At 42.0% G+C, this 24,703-nt stretch overlaps 1 non-coding gene across 1 annotated transcript; it reads left to right on the plus strand.

The window, feature by feature from the left end:
* Positions 1-22,569: 22,569 nt before the first annotated feature.
* Positions 22,570-22,676, plus strand: LOC118487694. Its single transcript, XR_004882637.1, has one exon. It is a non-coding gene; the product is annotated as a small nucleolar RNA R71 (small nucleolar RNA).
* The last annotated feature ends 2,027 nt before the right edge of the window (positions 22,677-24,703 follow it).

Here is a 24,703-nt window from a genome sequence, read left to right on the forward strand (position 1 = left end):
TGAGGAAAGGTGAAGAGCACGAGCTGGTCAGTCAGAGAGTTTCCAAAAGTGGAAAGAATGACAATGACAGGGCTATTTATAGGCTTCCCAAAGAGGAAAGGGCTGGCCGATCGGCCAGGCATCCCGATCGGACAGCCTGCTCGATCGGACAGTCCATCCGATCGGCTGGGCTGTTCGATCGGCTAGGCCGATCGATCAACAGCCTGTTTCAAGCGTTCGGTGCGACGATTTCTGATATTTCGATTTCGATTGAAGATGATACGAATACGATAGAGTTTCCTATTCAAATTACTTTTAATCCCAACCACTATATCTACATACAAGCATCTATATTTCACACTATCTTTTCGCCAACATTTATCATAATTCGATTTCGATTGAGTTCGATTGAGTTCCGAGTTTCGATTCGAGTTTCGATTGATTACCACACATCACATAAAGTAAACATGCACAAGTAACACATAAGGCACACACACACGCATACTAACACCAGAATTCACGTAATTCGAGTTTCAAGTTTGATGATGATTCAATTAGCTTGATTATCGATTGATTGACTTTATCGTATTGTTACTTCCTAGTATTCACAGTCGCAAATAGTTTCGCGTCGATAAACATTCGATTGCTTTGATTAATAACACTTACTCCACATAATACAACTAACAGAAATACCAACATAGAATAGACTAACTATAGTCAAAGAAGTCAATCTTGACTTTGACTTTGACTTTGACATTCGGTAACACGGGGTGTTACAGCTTCCCCTTGTTTAGGGAATTTCGTCCTGAAATTAAGCTGAAAGCTGCACAGCACCGTGGATCACCTTTTGCTACTTTCTCTCTCTAGGCTCTCACCTGAACAACTGCGGATACTTTGCCTTCATGTCACTTTCGAGTTCCCAAGTGAACTCTGTGCCTCGTTTGCCTTCCCATCGGACTTTCACGATAGGTATGCGCGAGCGCCTGAGTCGCTTGGTTTGGCGGTCCATGATTTCAACAGGCTTCTCCACGAAGTGTAGCGTTTCGTATACTTGAAGGTCATCGAGAGGTACTATCAGATCATGGTCAGCTAGATATTTTCAGAGGCTCGACACATGGAAAGTCGGGTGGACGTTACTAAGTTCCTCCGGTAGTTCGAGTCTGTAGGCGACTTTTCCGATCCTTTCCAGAATCTTAAAAGGTCCAACATATCGAGGCGCTAGTTTCCCTTTCTTACCGAATCTAACCACACCCTTCCAAGGTGATACCTTTAGGAGTACGTAGTCGCCAACGTCAAATTCAAGGGGCTTGCGTCTTCTATCGGCGTAACTTTTCTGTCTATCCCGAGCTTTCGACAAGTTGTCTCGAAACTGGAGGACTTTGTCAGTCGTTTCTTGTAATAGCTCCAGACCGGTTAATTGCGAGTGACCGGTCTCGTGCCATACAATAGGCGATCGACATCTTCTTCCATATAGGGCCTCGAATGGTGCCATTTGGATGCTGGTATGATAACTATTGTTGTACGAGAATTCGACTAACAGCAGGTATTTGTTCCAACTACCACCGAAGTCGATGACAAACGCACGGAGCATGTCCTCATGAGTACGGATCGTTCTCTCAGTCTGTCTGTCAGTTTGAGGATGGAATGCAGTACTTAAGATAAGCATCGTACCAAGAGCTGCTTGAAACGTTTCCCACAATCGCGAGGTAAACCGAGCATCACGGTCAGAGATGATGTCGCGAGGCGTACTATGATTACAAATGATCTCGTCGGTGTAGATTCGCGCTAGTCGTTCTACCTTGTAGTCTTCCCGTATTGGCAAAAAGTGGGCGGATTTGGTCAAACGATCAACTACAACCCAAATGCTGTCGTGACCTGATGACGTGGGTGGAAGCTTGGTTATGAAATCCATAGCTATACTCTCCCACTTCCATATAGGGATTGGCGGTTGTTCGAGTAAGCCAGAGGGCCTTTGATGTTCAGCCTTGACCCTAGCACAAGTCAGGCATCTTCCGACATAGAGAGCGATATCCCTTTTCATTCCTGGCCACCAGTACTTGTAACGAAGATCCTGGTACATTTTGTCGGCACAGGGATGGATAGAATACCGAGATTTGTGGGCTTCATCCATTAAAATCTTTCATAACTCGGTCCGCTTAGGGATCCAAATTCGGTCTAGATAATAGAAGATCCCATTTGATTTGCTTACAAGCTGAGCTCCATCGTGATAAATCCTCTCTTTCTTCAAGGTGCGTTCATTAAAGCAAGCATATTGGGCTTCGCGGATGAGGGTTTCGAGGTCATGCTGGGCTTGAGTATTGCGAATACTGAGCAAATAACTCCGTCTGCTGAGCGCGTCGGCAACAACATTTGCCTTGCCTGGGTGATAACGAATCTCACAGTCGTAATCGTTAAGAAGTTCTACCCATCGGCGTTGACGCATGTTAAGTTCTTTCTGATTAAAGATGTGTTGTAAACTCCTGTGATCGGTGAAGATCGTACACTTGGTACCATACAGGTAGTGTCGCCAAATCTTCAATGTAAAAACAACTGCGCCTAGCTTGAGATCATGGGTTGTATAGTTCTTCTCGTGGATTTTGAGCTGACGAGATGTGTAAGCTATAACCTTGTCCCGCTGCATGAGAACGCAACCAAGACCAAGGTTGGAAACATCACAATAGACATTGAAATCGTTGTTTCCGTCGGGCAACGTGAGAACAGGAGCATTGCAAAGCATATGCTTGAGGGTTTGAAAGGCAGACTCTTGTTTAGTTCCCCAAACAAAAGGCTTGTTTTTATGAGTAATCCAGCTCTTGTTTAGTTCCCCAAACAAAAGGCTTGTTTCCGTCGGGCAACGTGAGAACAGGAGCATTGCAAAGGCGGTAAGCGGCACAGCGATTTTAGAGAATCCTTCGATAAATCGTCGATAATAGCCCGCTAGTCCGAGAAAAGAGCGGACTTCAGACGGGTTCTTAGGCGTAATCCAGCTCTTAACTGCTTTAATCTTCGCGGGATCGACATGAATACCTTGACTATTAACGATGTGACCCAGAAACTGAACCTCCTCCAGCCAGAATTCACACTTGGAGAACTTGGCATAGAGTTGATTCCCCTGGAGTAGCTCGAGAACCAAACGTAGATGTTGCGCGTGTTCGGATTTCAACTTGGAATAAATCAAGACATCGTCGATGAACACAATGACGAAACGGTCAAGATAAGGCTTGCACACGCGATTCATCAGATCCATGAAAACCGCGGGTGCGTTGGTTAAACCAAAAGGCATAACAATGAACTCATAGTGGTCGTATCGGGTGCGAAAAGCGGTTTTGGGTATATCTTCCTCTTGAATACACAATTGATGATAGCCTGAGCGTAGATCGATCTTCGAGAAACACTTAGCACCTTGTAGCTGATCAAATAGGTCATCGATTCGAGGCAGAGGGCATCGGTTCTTGATGGTTAACTTATTCAACTCCCGATAGTCGATGCACATCCTGAACGAACCATCCTTCTTTTTGACGAAAAGGACTGGCGCGCCCCATGGAGAGGTGCTCGGGCGAATAAAGCCTTTTTCAAGTAATTCCTGGAGTTGGTTCGAGAGTTCCCGCATTTCGGATGGAGCGAGTCGATAAGGAGCTTTGGCTACGGGGTTAGCTCCAGGAATGAGGTCGATGCGGAAGTCGATATCACGACTAGGCAGTAATCCGGGAAGATCATCAGGGAACACCTGAGGGAATTCACGGACCACTGGAACTTCTCTGATTTCTGTCTTCCTTTTCTTTTCCTTCTCCGCTGCTACGATGTTAGCCAAGAGAGCTCGGTATTCCTTGCGGAGATACTTGCTAGTGATGTGCGTGAAGTGTGTTATATTTTAGGTATATATTTTAAGCCCTTTTTACTCTTTTTAGCCAAGTTTTAAATTTATAAAACACGATATTTACTAACACTAAACACACATATGGGCAAGTGTACCCATCGTGGACGTAGTATAGTGTTGGTAAGATACCGAGGTCGTCCAAGGACACAAGAGCTTTTAGTACCGGTTTATCCTCAACGTCTAACCAAATCAAAATGTTAGAAAAAGGTTTTAAACTAAGAAAATAAAACTAACTAAAATGCTGAAAAATAAAATAAAAATAAAAAACAGATAGACAAGATGAATCACTTGGATCCGACTCGTGTGTAGTGTAACCTTTGATTATTTTCGCACTTTTGCACTTGTTTAAGAGATTATCTTAGTTATTGTAGCAGGCCCCTCTTTTGAAGGCGACGTTACCCTCAACCTAGTAGTTTGAGTCAGCAAGGATACAATCCTAAAGGGTTGGATTATTGAAAGATAATGAATTAAGTTATAAATGCATAATGTGGTAGGCCCCACTTTTGAAGGCGACGTTACCCTCAGCTAAGTAGTTTGAGTCAGCAGGGATACAGTCCTAAGTAGCTGGGTTAAAGTTTTAATAGTAGCTTAACTTATGAGGGGATCAAAGAGTTTGGACCCCCGCCATCCAATACCTTTAGGTATTGAAGGATGTCCTACAAAATTTGACCCAGGTCTTTTGCAGGATCTATACACTGAACAATGGCAAGACTCTTACCAAACCGTTCCCTTAACCCCCGACCAGGTAGCCAACATACCTCCATATAGACCGTGGAGATAAGAATGGTGAAAATCTTTTATTTTATATAGACAGTAAAATAATGCCAAGAAACCACGGACAAACGATAAGGAAAAATCACCTTCAACATAAGAAACTAGTAATTAAAGTCATTAATACAAAACCAATTAAAAAGTGCAAAAGATTAAAAATAAAAAGTATTACACTAAACACTTGTCTTCACCAAGTGATGTAAGAGACTTAGACAAACATGGCCTTTGATTGTCAAGAACTCTTACGATCAATATTGGATCCCGAGACGACTCACACACTCTATGATGGACAATGGATGATGGTGGTGGGTGGTGGGTGAAGTGTGAGAGAGGTGGTGTGCCAAGGGATGAGTTGCAAGAGCTCTAAACATTCCTGTTAATAGGCTGAACAGAAGCTCGGGCATGGCGCCGTGTCCGCTGGGCACGGCCCCGTGTCCATCTGACTCTCTCTCTTCATTAATTGTAATTCGCAACTACAATAAATGTGCCTGCGGGAAGTTGACCACGCCCCCGTGTCCGCTGGGCACGGCCCCGTGGTGGGCAACAGAAGCTTCTATGAGTTTGTCTTTTCTGCTGGCACTTGGGCACGGCCCCGTGCTCACTGAGCACGGGGCGTGTTCAGTCTTCTGTCTTCTTTGTTTTGCTTGGGAAGATGCTGTTGGGAGGTCGGGCATGCCACTTTTGTTCCTTTTCTTGTATTTATGTTAGATTTAGCTGTCTTTTTGCTTCTTTTGTTTATTTGAGCTCATTTAATCCTGAAAATACAAAAGGAAGACAAAAGCACACTTTTTCCAACATTAGTACTAAAAAAGGGTTAGTTTTGTGCCACAATTGATGTAATTTATATGTTGCATTTTGTACACATCAAATACCCCCACACTTGAATCTTTGCTTGTCCTCAAGCAAAACTCTTTATAATGTGGCTTTATTCACTCCCAAATGGAATGGGTAGAAGAGAAGGTTTTTGGGCTTGTCATAGAGTGTCGGGATTTCCAAGATTATTCTAGGTTTTATTTTTATTTATTTACAATCCTATTCGTCATGATTTATTAAAAACGTTTCTTAAGATAAATTACTTAATAGGGCATAACATACCTCTTTAAAATTCCATTTATATACAAGTTCACATACCTCACGGGGAATCACTCAACACTCGGGCGAAGGTGTATTTTAGTGAATCACTCGAGAGCGCCATGGAACTTACTCCTACCATAAGCTTGCCAAGCAATCAATCCTCCTCCTTTTTAACTATATACCTTTGTAAATATCAAGAGGACTTTTTTTGGGTGAAGGGTTAGGCTTGGGCTAAAGGTGGGTGGTTGGGTTAGTGGTTAGTAAAAGGGCGAAAAGCGTTACAAACGTCGGTTTTTGAAAGACTATTTATTTTTCACATTTTTGTTTTATTTTGATGAACCACTTGTTTCAAACAAAGTTATTTTTGATGAACTTGTTTGTTTGTTTGGTTTCATCAAAATATATATATATATATATATATATATATATATACATATATATATTAAGGAAGAGTCATTAGAAAACCGAACGTTGTTACTAAAAGAAAGGGTTAAAAATAAAAAGGTTTAGGTGGGTAAAAGGGGTGATTGTTTTGGGTTAAGAAATGAAAAGGTTTAGGCTCAAAGGGGTTAACTAGGGGGATTTTGGGTAGGTGGTAAAAAAATAAAAAATAATGGTGTAAAAAAAAAGGGTTAGTCCTAATGCCTCCATCATTTACTTACTCGGGTTTAAGTTGGTAAGGACCGGGAATGTATTGTTGTGGCAAGTTCTAGAGTCGTACGAACCAAGCGGCTATTCACATAAGAAACGAAAAATGAGTATTTAGTGTAAAGATATGTATTTGTATGCTCGATAAAGGCTCAAAACTCACTTTTGTGGGAGAGGGTTTTTTATGTGATCAAGTATATATAATCAAATTTTAACTAAGTTTGTCATGCCTTTTCATAATTTTCTTATGTTGGTTCTTTTTATGACGACGCTATCGGTTGTAAACTTGTAAAAATATAACCTTGTTAGAACTTGAATTTCCAACTTAAACTTAGACAAGTAAAAAAATGAAAGTTTTTGAAAAAAAAATTGGGGTGATTAGCGGTTCCAATAGAGTTTTGTGTAAGGCTTGTTATTAGGACTTGCAAGATTCAAGGTTTTAGCATCCCCCCCACACTTAAATTACACATTGTCCTCAATGTGTCCCAAAAATAAGTTTTTAGGTTGATTGAATGTGTAAAATGGTGTTAAAAGCAAAATTTTATGTTACTGACATCCTAGACACGACCCCGTGGTGACCGGGCACGGCCCCATGTCCAGGTGCCAGCGATAAAAATTAAAGAAAGAAACAGAAGCCTGGACACGGGGGCGTGTTCAGTGAACACGACCCGTGTCCAGTTACCTGAACTGGGCAATTTTCTGCAGAGTGTGCAGCACGGGGCCGTGTTGGGCGGACACGGCCGTGTTGAGCTTACTGTAATGAAGAAATTGTTGTCGGATGGCCCTGTTTTCGTGCATGGGGCGATGTTTCTCATTTCCCTTGTTATCCTTTACCATCACGAGTGTGTTTTATTCCTGCAAATTAAAATTAAACTAAAAGAATAAACTAAACTAAGGATAGTTCCGCGGAATGCCTCCGTGGTGCGCCACGTTTATAAGGGTCCTTGGCTAGACCCAAAGTGAGGTTATATGTTTTCCGAGCGGGATGTTTTTCATCCCATGTTGCACCGTCGGAGAGCATCATCCAAACTCGAACCAATAACCTTCATGTAATTGACTGGGTCATCGTCCTCTATTCTCTTCCCAACCCTGAACTTCACTTCCTTATCCCCATACTTCAAAGTGATGTCACACCCCGATTTCCACGTGTCTCACCGGTGGGCCCGGTGGGGGATTACCGTGACGTAGTTGGCAACATTATAGTCAAACCACACAATATAAGAATGCACAGCGGAAGCATAAAGATAATTATATTTCAACGTTAAGTGTAATATCAATGTATCACCATTGTTGAAATAATAATCCACAGGGGATCAATAAAAATAACAAAAAGTATTGTTCAACAGACTTCAGGCATCTTAAGCTTGCGAGACTTCTAATGATGCTAAGGAGAAATCCCAGCCAATTACGCCTAGTACCTGCATTTAGTCTTTTTGGGGAAAATACGTCAGTTTACACTGGTAAATACATTCAACTGACACTTTTGTAAAAATGTTTAATAAAATTGGTTTAAATGCTCAAGGCACAAACTCTTTATAACTTCGGATAATTTATAATCAAATTTTGTAAAGAATTACATGTTACTATGCGTTCGGTCGCCCGGGTCGTGCCGGGTTAAAGTTTAATAGACACACCACATAGTATAAAACCGTGGCGGGTAACCAACGGCTACACTTTTATAGTTATAGACATAATGCCGGGTGTACGCCTACACCGGGATGTCAAGGTCGTGGCCATTCATAAATGCTGCCAAGGATATCCGGGACATGGTCATTAAGCCCCCAAAGGCGTTAAGCCAACAAAACAAGTTTTTAAACGGGTCACATTGATAATACCCAACTACTAATGAGTTGGGGTCAATTGTCCGACCAAGCGGTATTTTAAATACCGTAACCCAAGCCCGTATAACGGAAAATAAGTTAAAAGTATTTACCTTTACAAGTATAATCCTTAATTGAATAAATCACAGATAGCTTTTACTGGTCTCCTAATCTGGAACGAAGGTTTAATTTAACCTATTAGAATCCTAACGGGTCTTTAATTTAGCCGTAGCTTAGACCGGTCGGTTTCAAAGTATAGTTACGGTTTAATCGCGTGAAAGGCGAAAACCATGAATGAGGTGATTTTGACCCAACAAGTTCGAAGACTTGTTTTACATGGGTATAATAATCATACTCTGGATTTTGGGGTCAAAACAATATGGTTTGACCCGTTTCGGCTAATTTATGTAAACTAGTTACATAAGCCGAACCGTGCGCGCAAAAGGCGCAACGGGTAACCGTAAGAGTCCTACACTGTTTTCCTAAGTCAACATGCCTTAAAGAGGTTGTGGTATCAGTAGGATACCTTCCATAATGCCCGTAACGAGTTTAAGTTGATATTATGCCCCGTATGGGTATTTCGGTCTTTTTAAAGATTATAAAAGAGGTTTCAGAGTTCTACAGGAAATCTGAGTTTTCCGAACAGTTTATAAAGTCTAAAATACTTTATATATTAATTAAAATTAGTAGCAACTGCAATCGGGTCAAAAGACCTTGTAGAACTCAAGTTATGGCCGAAAAGGGTATATTCGGTATTTACCGAACCGTTGCCATAACCGCAGGTTATGAGCAGGTTAAAAATAATTAAAAATCTTTAAAAATCCTAAAATATTATTTTACATCAGTGAGCAAAAGGTTTGGTGTCAAAATCCGGGTTTAGATAGGCGTTATGCTAATTGCGCTATTTAATTACTAAAGTTTCGCAATTTGCACTATTTAGCATAACTCATATTCTGGACCTCGGATTGACGTGAAATTTTAGGGACATGCTTAGAAATCAGTAACCAAGGTTATGATCCTTTCACATGTTCGAAATTCTCGTTTTAATTTAAAAAGGGCGTTACGGTCAACTTTTAAGCATTTAACGGAAATGTGTAAAAGGCTCGGACAAACAACGAACCGGTCACAGAGGGTTATACCATCATGTAACCTGGTCCTAGGAGAGTCCTAAGGCATATCTAAATCAAACTTTAACGGGTCAGAACTGAAGTCAATGCAAAAGTCAAACTTTTGCGACTTTCAGCTCTGAACCGGGTCAAAACAGAAAATGGTCGGATCAAACAAGCTTAGACTAGCTTATATACTTATTATCATGTTTTATGAGTGTTCAAATGGGTTACATATCATCTACATTACAGATTATGCAAGAAATCGCAAAATGACATTTTTGTTGACTTTTTCTAAGCACGTTTGACTCGACATTCGGACTAGTTAGAGTGGGAATCAGAGGGTGCCCTTTTAGGAGTTTAATGCCCACATGATTACCATCATATAACTATCTTCGACTCGACAAACCACTGGACCATTCGTGATTTATCGCAAAGTCAACCGTTAGTTACGACGGATTGACTTTTAGGCTAAAACTATGGAAAAACGAAACCACAAAGGGTTAGGCAACTTACAGAAGCTTGGTGCACGACTTAGAATGATAAAGGAATGCTTGAGAGCTCCAAGAATGATCAGAAGGCAGGTTTTGAGGTGTGTTTCACTTATGCACAATGTATGGCCTTTTATAGTGAAAAATGAGGCTTAGGATCATCACAACTCACCCTACAATGGAGCATGGATGATCAGCAGGTGGCCCTGGGTGCTAGGGGGCATGTAGAGGGCGCCCATGCTTCATTTATTGCTCAAATGATCGTTCACAACTTCAAACAACAAGTATGTCCAAAGTTTCAGCATCTGGGACTCTCACGCGGCCCGCATGAGAGATCAGGCAACTTGTACGCGGGCCGCCTGAATCCTCAAGTCAGAACGCGTGTTTGCAGGTGGCTCGCGGCCCGCATCAACTCATGCATAACCTTTACGCGGCCCGCATTAGACTTGATTTTCAAGATTTCTAAATCTTTTATAATCATTAACCAAATCTTTGGTAATTAATAGCCTAACCTTTCGATTTTGAAGGGGTAACTTTGCGATTTGGCCCTCGATTATTTACCGTTAAGGGCCTCGTGCCTTTACCCGCACTGTTAAGTCCCCGGTTAGTTTAATTACTATCCGGAAAGCCTTAACTTTTATTGCTGACGCTTTTAACCCCTCTCTTACGAATTTGATCATAACTTTCTCGTTTTAAAACGGAACTTCGCGAAATTTATATAGTATATTCTAGTGAGTATATTTTACTGTTACAAAGCCTCGGGTTCGTCAAAGGGTCACTCAGAGGTATAATTAAACATGTTGACACAGTTAACCCCTGCAGCTTGTAATCTCTCACTTTCTCCCGCGTTTCGCTCCGTACGATCCATGATTTATTCGTTTGAAGGTACGAGCATCGTTTAGGGTTACTATACAGTATATTTACCCTTGGTTGACATTTATAAGCCTCGAATTTACATACTTTCAAGGTTTGTCAACTTTAGTCCTTTATTTAATATCTAACGCCACGTGTAAACTAATGACACGTGTTAACACATTATTGGACACAAAATTTCGAGGTGTTACATCCTCACCCCCTTAAAATAAATCTCGACCCGAGATTTACTCAAACAAATAAGCGTATTTCTCTTTCATCGTGGCTTCAACTTCCCACGTGAATTCGGGACCTCTACGGGCATCCCACTTGACCTTCACTATAGGTACATGCTTCCTTCGAAGCTTCTTTACCTGTCGATCTTCAATCGACAAAGGCTTCTCCACAAATTTCAAGCTCTCATCTATATGCACATCTGTGTGTGGGATCACTAATGATTCATCAGCGAAGCACTTCTTTAGATTGCGGATGTGGAACACATTGTGAATTCCATTGAGCTCCTCCGGTAAGTTTAGCTTATAGGCAACTGACCCGACCCGTTCGATAACCTCGAAAGGTCCTATGTATCTTGGGCTTAGTTTGCCTTTCTTACCGAAACGCATCACCCCTTTCCAGGGTGATACTTTAAGTAACACTTTTTCACCTACTTCGAAGTGAAAATCTTTACGCTTTGGATCCGCGTAACTCTCCTGCCTATCTCGGGCAGCTTTGAGACAGTCTCGAATCTGGACAATCTTGTCCGTCGTTTCGAAAACTATCTCTGGTCCAGACAATTGGACATCTCCAACTTCCGCCCAACAAACAGGCGATCTACACTTTCTACCGTATAATGCCTCGAAGGGCGCAACCTTAATGCTGGTATGGTAGCTATTGTTGTATGAGAATTCGATTAGTGGTAGGTTCTTATCCCAACTACCACCCAAATCGATAGCACATGCACGTAGCATGTCTTCCAACGTTTGAATAGTACGCTCACTCTGACCGTCTGTCTGAGGATGGTAAGTCGTACTAAAATTCAAATGTGTGCCCAAAGATTGCTGGAAACTCTTCCAGAAATGCGACGTGTATCTAGTATCCCTGTCGGAGATAATAGACACAGGTATGCCATGCAAGGCTACAATCTTATCAACGTATAACTGGGCTAACATGTCGGAGCTATAAGTCTCCCTGATGGGTAAGAAATGCGCTGATTTAGTCAGCCTATCAACGATAACCCATATTGTGTCATTTTCTTTTCCTTGTCTTGGGTAACTTGGTAATAAAATCCATAGTTACACATTCCCACTTCCATTCAGGAAGTTCAGGCTGTTGTAGCAAGCCAGATGGCTTTTGATGCTCAGCCTTGACTTGCGCACAAGTTAAGCATTTGGCTACATAAGCGGCTATAGACTTTTTCAAGCCTATCCACCAATAATTTGCCTTTAGATCCTGATACATCTTATCAGCTCCAGGATGGACAGAATATTTGGAACTATGGGCTTCCTGGAGGATAACATCTTGTAGTCCTCCATAAATCGGAACCCATATTCGTCCATTCAATCGTAAAATTCCGTCCTTGCTAAGAGTTAACTGCTCCTCAGTTACTCCTAGCTTCTCTTTAGGATAGTTAGCTTCCAACACAGCTTCTCGCTGTGCAGCTAACAACCTTTCAATCAAATTATTCTTGACTTCAATGCTCTTGGCATTGATTCGAATGGGTTTCACCCTTTCTTTTCTACTCAGGGCATCAACGACTACATTTGCTTTGCCGGGATGATATCTGATCTCACAATCATAATCATTTAAAGTCTCCATCCAACGGCGTTGCCTCATGTTTAGCTCCTTCTGATTAAACAGATGTTGAAGGCTCTTGTGATCCGAATAGATCACAAACTTGATACCATACAGGTAATGCCTCCACAGTTTTAGTGCGAACACAACGGCACCCAGCTCCAAGTCATGGGTGGTGTAATTCTTTTCGTGCACCTTTAACTGTCTCGAAGCATAGGCAATAACTTTGCCTTTTTGCATGAGCACACACCCCATGCCAGTGTGTGATGCGTCGCAGTAAACTACGAACTCCTCGGTACCTTCCGGTAGTGTCAGCACAGGAGCGTTGCTCAGCTTTTGCTTCAAAATATCAAAGGACTCTTGCTGCTTAGGGCCCCAAACAAATTTTATCTTCTTCTTGGTCAGGGAAGTTAAGGGCGCAGCAATCCTTGAAAAATTTTCAATGAATCGCCTGTAGTACCCTGCTAACCCCAGGAAACTACGAATCTCAGTAGGCGTCTTTGGCTCTTGCCAATTCATGACAGCCTCTACTTTAGCGGGATCCACCTGGATACCACGCTCGCTGACAACGTGTCCTAGAAATTGGACTGCTCGTAGCCAGAATTCGCACTTGGAGAATTTGGCATAGAGTTTCTCATGATGTAGAAGCTTGAGAATACAGCGAAGGTGTTTCTCATGGTCAGCTCGGTTCTTCGAGTATATAAGAATGTCGTCGATGAAAACGATGACGAATTTGTCCAAGTACGGCTTGCAGACGCGATTCATGAGATCCATGAACGCAGCCGGTGCATTAGTGAGCCCAAAAGGCATCACTAGGAACTCGTAGTGACCGTAACGAGTCCTAAATGCGGTTTTATGTACGTCTTCATCTCTGACTTTCAGTTGATGGTAGCCTGACCTCAAATTGATCTTCGAGAAATAACTTGCCCCTTGTAACTGATCGAACAAATCGTCGATCCTCGGCAAGGGATATCTATTCTTTATCGTGACCTTATTAAGCTCGTGATAATCGATGCACAGACGCATCGATCCGTCCTTCTTCTTAACAAACAGGACAGGTGCTCCCCAGGGAGACGAACTAGGTTTGATGAAACCTTTAGCTAGCAGTTCATCCAGCTGGGTCCTCAACTCTTTCATTTCGGTTGGTGCTAGCCTGTAAGGTGCTCTAGCAATAGGTGCTGCTCCAGGGATGATATCAATCCTGAATTCCACTTGTCTATCTGGTGGCAACCCAGGTAGATCTTCAGGGAAAACTTCTGGATACTCCGAAATGACGGGAATGTCTTCTATCTTCGGTAGGCTCCTCAATAATTACCCGTGCCATGTAGATGACACAACCTTTCTTTAGACATTTTGAAGCCTTGAGCATAGTCACTTGCTCAGTCAATCCATACTGGGTGTCTCCCCGAATGGTAAGCGATTCACCAGACGGAGTCTTTATCACCACTTGCTTTCTGTTGCAGACGATTTGAGCCTGGTTGTGAGATAACCAGTCCATACCCAATACTAGGTCAAAACCGGCCAATTTAAAGGGAAGTAGAGATAGAGGAAAAGAGTGGTTCTTAATGGATATCACACATCCATCTAACACAGTGGAGACGGTTTATATGGTACCATCTGCTAGCTCTACCTCATAATTCACATTTAAGGTTTTGACAGGCATATTCAGCAATTTGCAAAATTTATGATCTACGAAAGACTTATCAGCGCCCGAATCAAAACGTACTCTTGCAAAGATATCATTTACGAGAAAAGTACCTGTGATCACGTTGTCATCCAGCACTGCTTCTTTCGCCTCCATCCTGAAGACTCTAGCATTGTTCTTCTTGGCCTCTTCAGGCTTCTTGGCATATTTAGGGCAGTTGCTTTTAATGTGCCCTTTCTCGCTGCAGTTATAGCAGGTTTCATCTTTTATCTTCTTGCAGTCCACGGTCTTGTGGTCCTTGGACTTGCACAACCCGCAAGCATACGACCTCGACTGAGTCTGCGAGTTTGATTCGAGCATACACTTTCCAAAGTGATGTCTCTTGCAAGTCTTGCACTTGGGCTTCTCACCAGACTGTTGCCCATCCTTCCTTGACTCCGACCCCCTCTTGTTATCACCGTTTCCAGGGTGTTTCTTGCTCGACCTCCGTGAAGTTTCATCTTCATGCTTTCTCTTTTCAGCTTCTTTGTTCCTTAGCGATCTTTGTCGGACCGCATCCAGAGTAAGGGACAAAGATATATCGGCTACAGATCGAAAGGTCGCTGGCCGAGAGGCCTTCACGCTTGCCTTTATTTCGGGGGCTAACCCGCCGATGAAACGAGCGATTCTCTTTGGCTCCGGGGTTACCAGATATGGAACCAACCGGGACATCGTGTTGAAGCTCGTTAGGTAAGCTTGGCAGTCAAGGTTTGTCATCACCAATGATAGAAAATCGGATTCTATCTTTTCCACCTCATGTTGAGGGCAGTAATTCTCCTTGATGAGAGAAACGAATTCCTCCCATATCATGCTGTATAGAACAGCCTTTCCCGAGGCCTGAACCAACGACCTCCACCAAGCCAGGGCCTCGCCCTTGAATGATTGAGACACAAATTTTACCACGTCTCTTTCTGCACAGCCGCTGATGTCCACCACGGTGTCCATCTCATCAAGCCACGTCATACAATCGACTGCTCCTTTCTCCCCAGTGAAGTCTCGGGGTTTGCATGATACAAAGTATTTGTAGGTGCAGCCTCTGGCGCGAGATGCGTCAGTATATACTCTTTCTTGACGGACACTATTTTCTTTGGACGAATGATTATCATCGTCCTTTTTAGGCTTGGACAGTGGTTTGCTGTGAGATTTTGTGTGGGTTTTCGGCTTTGAGGGTGGTTTGGATATAGTTCGGCTCCGAGATTCAGTATATTCCTCATATTGTCGATCCAGAGCTGCCTTGACAGCATTATCGACAAGAGCTTTCAACTCTGCGCCTGTCAGATGTACTTGGGCGTTATCATAATCGTCTTCCTTCGAGTGGCTATTTTCTCCACTAGGATCAGCCATGGTAACTTGAATCTGTTACAGAAGATAACGAAAATTTTATTTAGGAGTTTATTATGGAATTGTCTTTTATGGCAATTCATTAACCATGGTAACAGAGACCATATCTGGTTAATTTGTTACTCACTTTTATTTAGGATTTGAACATACTTATCCTAATTACAAACAATATTGTTATTGGCACAAAAGCCTAGTCACGAGGACGTTTTTATAATATTAGCCGAGATTACAGAGAATCAAGGTATGAAGGTTTGAACCGTAGTCCTTTACCCTTTCTGACAGGGAGTCATAGACCACCACTGTCTTTTGTCTTATATGACAATCATTATGGCCCATAGGCACTACATCACTAATGGATGTTTAATAATTGATCATCTTTATTAATGATTTAACCCATGATTTATTATATCATTTATTTGGGCTTGGGAATCCTTAGAAGGATTCTTATATAAGAATGACGCGTGCGATTTTTAACGAATCACATCCGCCATGAACGTTAACATGATTACAGAGGTTAACTGGAATTCTGAATCTTTTAATCAGGTCTTACCATCTTGGCCGGGTCAAAAAGACACCTGGCTAAGTTTCACTTTTAAGATTCTTTATTTAGGCAGATTTAATTTAAAAGGAATGATTTTGATTTATTTCATATATAGTAATAACAAAAATGAAATCTATAACATAACATTCCATAACTTCAAATACGATTACACGCTGCCCTAAACGGGACTTTTAATTAAATAAGTACCTACGCAGAGGTTTGTAGAAAGACAAGTCCACGCAGGGACCAATATAAGATAGATGTCCGCGCAGGGACTAAAAGATAAGTCCATGTAAGGACTGAAATACGATAAATGTCCACGCAGGGACTAAATTGCAAATACAACATCACATAAGGAGACTAATGGTCTCATTTCTTCCTTCCCTTCAGTAGGTTTGCTAAGCCCTTGAGAAATCCGCGATTACTCTTGCGTTCTTGTTCGAAGTCTCGTTCCACACGGTTTAAACGGTGGAGTATTTCTTCTTGCTCCGGTGGAGAAAAACGTGGCTGCTGCGGCGGTTGCGGAACCGGAGGTCTAAAGGGTATTGGATACCCATGAGCTGAGTAATCGGCTCTCCAAGAGGTTCCATGGAGGGCATTATAATTTGCCGCTATCACATATGGATCGGCATCATAGTTATAGTTGTAGTGCGTGTGAGTCGACTGCTCAAACGGATTGTACGCCGTGGAAGCGCCGTATGCTGGTATCGGATTGTCATATCCGAATGGTGGCGGAGGTGGTGCAACTGGTGCAGAATTCACCTCTGCAGGGTGACCAGAAGGTTCCCCTAATTGTGGTTCTTCTTCAGGTACTGACGGAAAGTGACTAGCACTCGAGTGGCGAGGGGTGCTGAAATGAAATTCCCCTCCTCGGGTAGACATCCGTGCGCCTGGTCTTCTACGCCTTGGCAGATCTGGAATTACTGGTTGAACCGGTGGTGGTGGTGGTGGCGTAACGGCCACAAACCGCGAATCCTCAGAAGGATCCTGTTGTTGCTATTGATCATGAGGCGAGTAATGATGTGAAGGTGTAAAGTACCAATTACATTGGTCAAACCTCGCCTGGTAACTATCAGGACCTTGATAGGGCGTTCAATGGAAGGATGACCCATCCGAGATCTCGATTGGATGATTGGGAGTTCCCCTTGCAGGCTCGACGGGGTCTGTATCCTCGTCCATATCTACTGCATTATCTTTAGAAAAGTGATCCTCTGGTCCTAGAGGGTTATACCCTATTGGCTCTTGGACATAATCCGCCGGGTTAAACTGTTCTATGAAGAAAGGTGAAGGATCGCCATAAGATCGGTGCGAAGCAGATCGTTGTAGAGGTAAAAAGGATGGTTGAGGGTTATTTGGATTATTTTCTGAATCTGGTCCAAATGAATGGTGGTATGAGGGTGTTAAGCTATGCGAGGTAGAATGTCTCGCAGGTTCAAAAAGGTTTCTTCGTCTCTGCGGTTCTTCACTCCTTGTACTGGAAGGAGCTCGCGTGTTCGAAGGTCCAGCTTCGTGATCATTGTGAGTAATGATCGTTCCTCTGCCTCTTCCTCCTCTTCCTCGTCTGATTGCAGGTGGCATATTTTCTGCTTTCAAAACTTTAAATAACAATAAACAATAAAAAGACAAACTGGAATAGCAATTCGAATTTGTCCTATGTTCTTGTCTAGACTCAAGTATGTGCAAGTGTGTAACTGAGATTAAGCACTAAGGTTAGTGTTTAATTCACTCAGTGTTGGCTCTGATACCAACCTGTCACACCCCGATTTCCACGTGTCTCACCGGTGGGCCCGGTGGGGGATTACCGTGACGTAGTTGGCAACATTATAGTCAAACCACACAATATAAGAATGCACAGCGGAAGCATAAAGATAATTATATTTCAACGTTAAGTGTAATATCAATGTATCACCATTGTTGAAATAATAATCCACAGGGGATCAATAAAAATAACAAAAAGTATTGTTCAACAGACTTCAGGCATCTTAAGCTTGCGAGACTTCTAATGATGCTAAGGAGAAATCCCAGCCAATTACGCCTAGTACCTGCATTTAGTCTTTTTGGGGAAAATACGTCAGTTTACACTGGTAAATACATTCCACTGACACTTTTGTAGAAATGTTTAACAAAATTGGTTTAAATGCTCAAGGCACAAACTCTTTATAACTTGGGATAATTTATAATCAAATCTTGTAAAGAATTACATGTTACTATGCGTTCGGTCGCCCGGGTCGTGCCGGGTTAAAGTTTAATAGACACACCACATAGTATAAAACCGTGGCGGGTAACCAACGGCTACACTTTTATAGTTATAGACATAATGCCGGGTGTACGCCTACACCGGGATGTCAAGGTCGTGGCCATTCATAAATGCTGCCAAGGATATCCGGGACATGGTCATTAAGCCCCCAAAGGCATTAAGCCAACAAAACAAGTTTTTAAACGGGTCACATTAATAATACCCAACTACTAATGAGTTGGGGTCAATTGCCCGACCAAGCGGTATTTTAAATACCGTAACCCAAGCCCGTATAACGGAAAATAAGTTAAAAGTATTTACCTTTGCAAGTATAATCCTTAATTGAATAAATCACAGATAGCTTTTACTGGTCTCCTAATCTGGAACGAAGGTTTAATTTAACCTATTAGAATCCTAACGGGTATTTAATTTAGCCGTAGCTTAGACCGGTCAGTTTCAAAGTATAGTTACGGTTTAATCGCGTGAAAGGCGAAAACCGTGAATGGAGTGTGATTTTGACCCAACAAGTTCGAAGACTTGTTTTATATGGGTATAATAATCATACTCTGGATTTTGGGGTCAAAACAATATGGTTTGACCCGTTTCGGCTAATTTATGTAAACTAGTTACATAAGTCGAACCGTGCGCGCAAAAGGCGCAACGGGTAACCGTAAGAGTCCTACACTGTTTTCCTAAGTCAACATGCCTTAAAGAGGTTGTGGTATCAGTAGGATACCTTCCATAATGCCCGTAACGAGTTTAAGTTGATATTATGCCCCGTAGGGGTATTTCGTTCTTTTTAAAGATTATAAAAGAGGTTTCAGAGTTCTACAGAAAATCTGAGTTTCCCGAACAGTTTATAAAGTCTAAAATACTTTATATATTAATTAAAATTAGTAGCAACTGGAATCGGGACAAAAGACCTTGTAGAACTCAAGTTATGGCCGAAAAGGGTATATTCGGTATTTACCGAACCGTTGCCATAACCGCAGGTTATGAGCAGGTTAAAAATAATTAAAAATCTTTAAAAATCCCAAAATATTATTTTACATCAGTGAGCAAAAGGTTTGGTGTCGAAATCCGGGTTTAGATAGGCGTTATGCTAATTGCGCTATTTAATTACTAAAGTTTCGCAATTTGCGCTATTTAGCATAACTCATATTCTGTACCTCGGATTGACGTGAAATTTTAGAGACATGCTTAGAAATCAGAAACCAAGGTTATGATCCTTTAACATGTTCGAAATTCTCGTTTTAATTTAAAAAGGGCGTTACGGTCAACTTTTAAGCATTTAACGGAAATGTGTAAAAAGCTCGGACAAACAACGAACCGGTCACAGAGGGTTATACCATCATGTAACCTGGTCCTAAGAGAGTCCTAAGGCATATCTAAATCAAACTTTAACGGGTCAGAACTGAAGTCAATGCAAAAGTCAAACTTTTGCGACTTTCAGCTCTGAACCGGGTCAAAACAGAAAATGGTCGGATCAAACAAGCTTAGACTAGCTTATATACTTATTATCATGTTTTATGAGTGTTCAAACAGGTTACATATCATCTACATTACAGATTATGCAAGAAATCGCAAAATGACATTTCTGTTGACTTTTTCTAAGCACGTTTGACTCGACATTCGGACTAGTTAGAGTGGGAATCAGAGGGTGCCCTTTTAGGGGTTTAATGCCCACATGATTACCATCATATAACTATCTTCGACTCGACAAACCACTGGACCATTCGTGATTTATCGCAAAGTCAACCGTTAGTTACGACGGATTGACTTTTAGGCTAAAACTATGGAAAAACGAAACCACAAAGGGTTAGGCAACTTACAGAAGCTTGGTGCACTACTTAGAATGATAAAGGAATGCTTGAGAGCTCCAAGAATGATCAGAAGGCAGGTTTTGAGGTGTGTTTCACTTATGCACAATGTATGGCCTTTTATAGTGAAAAATGAGGCTTAGGATCATCACAACTCACCCTACAATGGAGCATGGATGATCAGTAGGTGGCCCTGGGTGCTAGGGGGCATGTAGAGGGCGCCCATGCTTCATTTATTGCTCAAATGATCGTTCACAACTTCAAACAACAAGTCTGTCCAAAGTTTCTGCATCTGGGACTCTCACGCGGCCCGCATGAGAGATCAGGCAACTTGTACGCGGGCCGCCTGAATCCTCAAGTCAGAACGCGTGTTTGCAGGTGGCTCGCGGCCCACATCAACTCATGCATAACCTTTACGCGGCCCGCATTAGACTTGATTTTCAAGATTTCTAAATCTTTTATAATCATTAACCAAATCTTTGGTAATTAATAGCCTAACCTTTCGGTTTTGAAGGGGTAACTTTGCGATTTGGCCCTCGATTATTTACCGTTAAGGGCCTCGTGCCTTTACCCGCACTGTTAAGTCCCTGATTAGTTTAATTATTATCCGGAAAGCCTTAACTTTTATTGCTGACGCTTTTAACCCCTCTCTTACGAATTTGATCATAACTTTCTCGTTTTAAGACGGAACTTCGCGAAATTTATATAGTATATTCTAGTGAGTATATTTTACTGTTACAAAGCCTCGGGTTCGTCAAAGGGTCACTCAGAGGTATAATTAAACATGTTGACACAGTTAACCCCTGTAGCTTGTAATCTCTCACTTTCTCCCGCGTTTCGCTCCGTACGATCCATGATTTATTCGTTTGAAGGTACGAGCATCGTTTAGGGTTACTATACAGTATATTTACCCTTGGTTGACATTTATAACCCTCTAATTTACATACTTTCAAGGTTTGTCAACTTTAGTCCTTTATTTAATATCTAACGCCACGTGTAAACTAATGACACGTGTTAACACATTATTGGACACAAAATTTCGAGGTGTTACAAGTGAGTGTTCCATCATTCATGTCTACCACTGCTTGTGCGGTGGCTAGAAATGGCCTCCCTAGTATGAGGGGGACTTCGGTGTCTTCTTCCATATCTAGTATGACAAAGTCGGCCGGGTAGACGAATTTGTCGACTTTGACCAATAGATTTTCAGCGACACCTTGCGGGTATTTAACGGACCTATCGGCAAGTTGTCTACTCATCTTGGTAGGGCTCGTTTTTCCTAGGCCGAGTCGTTTGAACATTGATGCGGGCATGAGGTTAATGCTAGCCCCAAGTTCGTCTAGTGCATTACGAATGGGGGATTCCCCGATCGAGCAAGGAATTGTGAAGCTTCCGGGATCAATTTTCTTTTGGGGAAGTTTGTTGAGTACGAGGGCGGAGCATTCTTCTCCTAAGTTAACTAATTGCAATGATTCAATTTTCCTTTTATGAGTGAGGAAGTCCCTCATGAATTTTGAGTATTTAGGCATTTGAGTTAGGACTTCGATGAAAGGAATATTAACATGCAATTGTTTTAGTAGACTTTCGAATTTTGCGAATTGCTCATTAGTCTTTTGACGAATTAACCTACCGGGGTACGGAACCGGAGAAGCCTTGGTGGGCTCTTGAAGTAGAGGAGAAGCCTTCTCTTGCTAGGGCGGTGGTGTGCTTTCCTCAGTTGGTGGTGGCGGAGCTTCCGCGGGACCCACGGTACGGTTTCTTAATGTTATGAGATGAACTTGTACTTTTGGGTTTGTTTCGGTATTACTTGGTAACGCGCCTTGTGGTCTCTCGGAGAAATTTTGAGCTAGTTGATTTATTTGTTTTTCAATGTTTTGTATACTAGCTTGTTGATTTCTAAAATTTGATTCCAATTGTTGAAATCGATCCGAGTTTTTCTTTTCAGTGTCGGAGATGAGGCGAGATATAGTATCTTCAAGCCTTTCTCGTCCACCTTGTTGTTGAGGGAAATTTTGTGACTCATTTCTTGGTTGTTGAAAGTTCGTTCGTTGATTTAGACTTTGTTGGTTACTACTATTGTCGGGTTCTCTCCAACCAAGGTTAGGGTGGTTACGCCATCCTTGGTTGTAGGTACCCGTTGGAGGACCCGACGACCTAGGTCTATTATCAATGTAGTTTACCGACTCGGATTGATCATCTGTTTCTTTCATACAACTCCAATTTTCGTGTGGCCTACCACACCCTTCACAAGCCATAACCGAGAATGTTTTTGTCATTTCTAACTTTTTAATTTTTGAAGAAAGGGGCTCGATTTGGGCTTGTAAAGAAGTGCTTTCATCAACCTTATGGGCACCCGGGGCAATAGACTTATTGCCTCGGGGAGTGTGCCATTGAAAATTGGTTTGAGCAATTTCCTCGATTTGATTGTATATTTCATGAGGGCGGCGATTACCTAAAAGTCCCCCGGAACTAGAGTCAAGTGTTTGTCTCGTGTGTGGCAACAACCCATTATAGAAGGTGGATACTTGTTGCCATACCGCAATACCGTGATGGGGACACTTTCGCAAGAGCTCCTTGAACCTTTCCCAAGTTTCATATAAGTATTCCCCATCCTCTTGTGAATACGTATTAATTTCAGTCATTAATTTAGCCGTTTTAGCAGGAGGGAAATACTTATATAGAAATTTTTGGGCTAGTTCATCCCAGGTGTTTACCAAACCAACTGGGAGGACGTTGAGCCAAGCTTTTGCTCGGTCTTTAAGCGAAAATGGAAACATTCGAAGGCGGATGGCGTCATTTGATGCTCCATTGATCCGAAAGATATCACATATTTCAAAGAAATTAGTAATATGTAGATGGGGATCCTCGTCCGCAAGCCCATGGAAGGTTGCGGAGTTTTGAAGCATTTGTATCAAATGTGGCCGAAGTTCGAAGTTATTGGCTTCAACATTCGGTGCATTGATAGCGGCGCCGAGATTACCTACGGTGGGTCGTAGGTAATCCATGAGGGTACATTGGTCCGCCATTGGAAGTGGGTCCCCCGAAACCTTCTCTTGGTTTTTAGCCTTAAGTCTTTTTCTGAGAAAGCGTTCGGGTTCTTCTAGAGGTTCTTTTATGTCTTTATTAGAACTGGAGCTCATACACTACGTAGAAGGTTGAGATGTGGCGCCTGGTTCTAAATCCTGCAATAAAAACAGAAACGAATGTTGGTCAGAAAGTTCACCACGGCCCCGTGCTCACTGAACACGGCCCGTGGTCGGAGATACAGCGATTGTTTTCTGGATCCCTGTTACTGGAAAGTTGGACACGGCCCCGTGTTGCACCGACACGGCCCCGTGCTCAGCCCTCTATAACTCGGAAAATAAAAACTGCAAGTGACACTGCTGGGCACGACCCGTGTCCGACCAGGCACGGCCCGTGCTGAGTTCTGTAGAAGCTGAAAAATTAAGAAAATCCTAAAAAATAAAAAGAAAATAAAAAAATGATTAGGCCGTTGATTCCTAACTTTCTTAAAATCCTTGTGTCCCCGGCAACGGCGCCAAAAACTTGATGTGCGTGAAGTGTGTTATATTTTAGGTATATATTTTAAGCCCTTTTTACACTTTTTAGCCAAGTTTTAAATTTATAAAACACGATATTTACTAACACTAAACACACATATGGGCAAGTGCACCCATCGTGGACGTAGTATAGTGTTGGTAAGATACCGAGGTCGTCCAAGGACACAAGAGCTTTTAGTACCGGTTTATCATCAACGTCTAACCAAATGAAAATGTTAGAAAAAGGTTTTAAACTAAGAAAATAAAACTAACTAAAATGCTGAAAAATAAAATAAAAATAAAAAACAGATAGACAAGATGAATCACTTGGATCCGACTCGTGTGTAGTGTAACCTTTGATTATTTTCGCACTTTTGCACTTGTTTAAGAGATTATCTTAGTTATTGTAGTAGGCCCCTCTTTTGAAGGCGACGTTACCCTCAACCCAGTAGTTTGAGTCAGCAAGGATACAATCCTAAAGGGTCGGATTATTGAAAGACAATGAATTAAGTTATTAATGCATAATGTGGTAGGCCCCTCTTTTGAAGGCGACGTTACCCTCAACTAAGTAGTCTGAGCCAGCAGGGATACAGTCCTAAGTAGCTGGGTTAAAGTTTTAATAGTAGTTTAACTTATGAGGGGATCAAAGAGTTTGGACCCCCGCCATCCAATACCTTTGGGTATTAAAGGAGGTCCTACTAAATTTGACCCAGGTCCTTTGCAGGATCTATACACTGAACAATGCCAAGACTCTTACCAAACTGTTCCCTTAACCCCCGACCAGGTAGCCAACATACCTCCATATAAACGGTGGAGATATGAATGGTGAAAATCTTTTATTTTATATAGACAGTAAAATAATGCCAAGACACCACGGACAAACGATAAGGAAGAATCACCTTCAACATAAGAAACTAGTAATTAAAGTCATTAATACAAAACCAATTAAAAAGTGCAAAAGATTAAAAATAAAAAGTATTACACTAAACACTTGTCTTCACCAAGTGATGTAAGAGACTTAGGCAAACATGGCCTTTGATTGTCAAGAACTCTTACGATCAATCTTGGATCCCGAGACGACTCACACACTCTATGATGGACAATGGATGATGGTGGTGGATGATGGTGTTGTGATG

Source organism: Helianthus annuus, chromosome 15 (assembly GCF_002127325.2).
Source record: "Helianthus annuus cultivar XRQ/B chromosome 15, HanXRQr2.0-SUNRISE, whole genome shotgun sequence".
NCBI classification, from domain to species: Eukaryota; Viridiplantae; Streptophyta; class Magnoliopsida; order Asterales; family Asteraceae; genus Helianthus; species Helianthus annuus.